This window comes from Schistocerca piceifrons, unplaced genomic scaffold (assembly GCF_021461385.2).
Source record: "Schistocerca piceifrons isolate TAMUIC-IGC-003096 unplaced genomic scaffold, iqSchPice1.1 HiC_scaffold_1201, whole genome shotgun sequence".
Classification (NCBI taxonomy): domain Eukaryota; kingdom Metazoa; phylum Arthropoda; class Insecta; order Orthoptera; family Acrididae; genus Schistocerca; species Schistocerca piceifrons.
In genome coordinates this window covers 45,001-47,500 of record NW_025727017.1, presented here as the reverse complement: position 1 = coordinate 47,500, position 2,500 = coordinate 45,001, and the positions used below count along the sequence as shown (strand labels likewise).

Below are 2,500 nucleotides of genomic sequence, written 5' to 3'. Positions count from 1 at the left end.
ACCGAGCAGACCGTAATGGGGCGAAAGTCAGCGGGGGATGTTTGTGCAGCCGTTTTCGGGAGAAGGGACGTCCGCGCGCGAAGCAGGCGTTCCGGAAGGGCGCGGGCCAGAAGGAAGAGATTCATCACTTTCACCAGGACTTCGTGCGGCAGGCGCCGCAACTCCGCTGGGGTAAGGCCGTCCGGCCCGGCTGCTGATCCCCTGGGCGGCAACGCGGCGGCGACCTCCTCATGCGTGACCGGCCCCCATATGCACTCAAGAGCGACAGGCTCTGAGTGCGGGAGGAGGCGGTCACGAATGAAGCCCGCGGTGGAGATGGGCTTCTTGGTGAAGAGGTCCGCCCAGAAGTCCAGCAGACCAGGGATGGCAGGTGGCGGCTGGAGCAGGGTGCCATCCAAGAGGCCGCGCACGCAACGTGCACGCGACCGTCGGAAGGCATCCTGCGTTCTCGCGTACTCCCAGCGGCGCCGCTTGCGCTTCTGCGTCGGCGGCGCGGCAGGCGGCCGCTTCGATGGTTGGCGCGGCCGCTGTGTCCTGGTGATCGATCTCTCCCCTCTGGACCCGACCGACGCAAGGGCATCCGGGAGCATGCCCAGGATGACATCGGGCGGCGTGCCCCGCCCCAGACCTATGACACGATCCAGGGCAGAGAAACGCTGGGCGGAAGCGGGTAGCCCCGCCAGATGCTCCCAGATGGCGGCGTCAGTCGGCCCCTCCGGCGGCGGCCCGGTGGCGTCGGCCGCGAAGTCCTCGGCTGCGTCGACGGGCGGCGCAGCGGCCTCGCCCGCGTCAGGCAGCGGGCTCGCTGCTCCCCGGCGGGACGCCGGCTCTTCCCCCCGACCGATCTCAAGCGCCTCCATGAATTGGCGGACAAGCTGCTTGTGGGCAGCTTGCCGCCGTCGGCACTTGATTGCCTCAAGCGTTCGGTCGGGGAACATCCTGATGAGTTCTTGATTTACGAAGAAGAACCGGGCGTCCCTCTCGAGGAACAGTTCGGCCTCTGCCTTGGCGAGCGACAGGACTTCTTCCTCCGTCCACCTCGCGCGATGCCTCTCCGTGACGATCTCCGCGTTGGCGGCCGCAAGGTGTTGGCGGCGGCGATGGACCCCGAGACCGTTCTTGGTGGTGAAGCTGCGGTGGCACTCACTACAGGTATACATAGCTGCAAAAGTTACAAAATTTTCGGCACGGCCGGTTGGCCGGCTAGGTGCTGGGGAAGTTGGGGTGGCACCTTCAGCGGAAGGGCCACCACTTTTTCTCTGAATACTGCCCCCAACTAACAAAGGGATAGTGCGAGGGGGGGCTGGTAACCCCCCCAAGCCCCTGGTGCGGTCTTCCACTCTGCGAAAATCAGCGGGCCCACGAGAAGGGGAGAAGACCGCAGGAGAGGAGAGGCTAAGAGGGCTAGGCCCATGTATTGCGCATCACTCTCCCTGTAACTACAACCCAAGGAAGGCACCTCGCAGCAGCAGCACGACTACATCAAGACCGCACTTCGAAAAGCCAAGTCCGGATGCAGCCACGCCGCCGCCACTTGGCCACCTTAAGAGAGTCATAGTTACTCCCGCCGTTTACCCGCGCTTGCTTGAATTTCTTCACGTTGACATTCAGAGCACTGGGCAGAAATCACATTGCGTCAACACCCGCTAGGGCCATCGCAATGCTTTGTTTTAATTAGACAGTCGGATTCCCCCAGTCCGTGCCAGTTCTGAGTTGATCGTTGAATGGCGGCCGAAGAGAATCCGCGCACCCGCGCGCCCCCGGAGGAGCACGCTAAGGCGGACGCGGCCTCGCAGCAAGGAAGATCCGTGGGAGGCCAAGGCACGGGACCGAGCTCGGATCCTGCACGCAGGTTGAAGCACCGGGGCGCGAACGCCGCGCAGGCGCGCGCATCCTGCACCGCCGGCCAGCACGAGGCCGACCAACGGCGAGAGCAGACCACGCCCGCGCTAAACGCCCGCACTTACCGGCACCCCTACGGCACTCACCTCGCCCAGGCCCGGCACGTTAGCGCTGACCCACTTCCCGACCAAGCCCGACACGCCCCGATCCTCAGAGCCAATCCTTATCCCGAAGTTACGGATCCAATTTGCCGACTTCCCTTACCTACATTATTCTATCGACTAGAGGCTCTTCACCTTGGAGACCTGCTGCGGATATGGGTACGAACCGGCGCGACACCTCCACGTGGCCCTCTCCCGGATTTTCAAGGTCCGAGGGGAAGATCGGGACACCGCCGCAACTGCGGTGCTCTTCGCGTTCCAAACCCTATCTCCCTGCTAGAGGATTCCAGGGAACTCGAACGCTCATGCAGAAAAGAAAACTCTTCCCCGATCTCCCGACGGCGTCTCCGGGTCCTTTTGGGTTACCCCGACGAGCATCTCTAAAAGAGGGGCCCGACTTGTATCGGTTCCGCTGCCGGGTTCCGGAATAGGAACCGGATTCCCTTTCGCCCAACGGGGGCCAGCACAAAGCGCATCATGCTATGACGGCCCCCATC

General features: G+C 63.5%; 1 pseudogene; it reads right to left on the bottom strand.

Moving 5' to 3' along the window:
- The window catches only part of LOC124729323, a 7,970-nt pseudogene that overhangs the window by 3,544 nt on the left and 1,926 nt on the right, over positions 1 to 2,500 (bottom strand).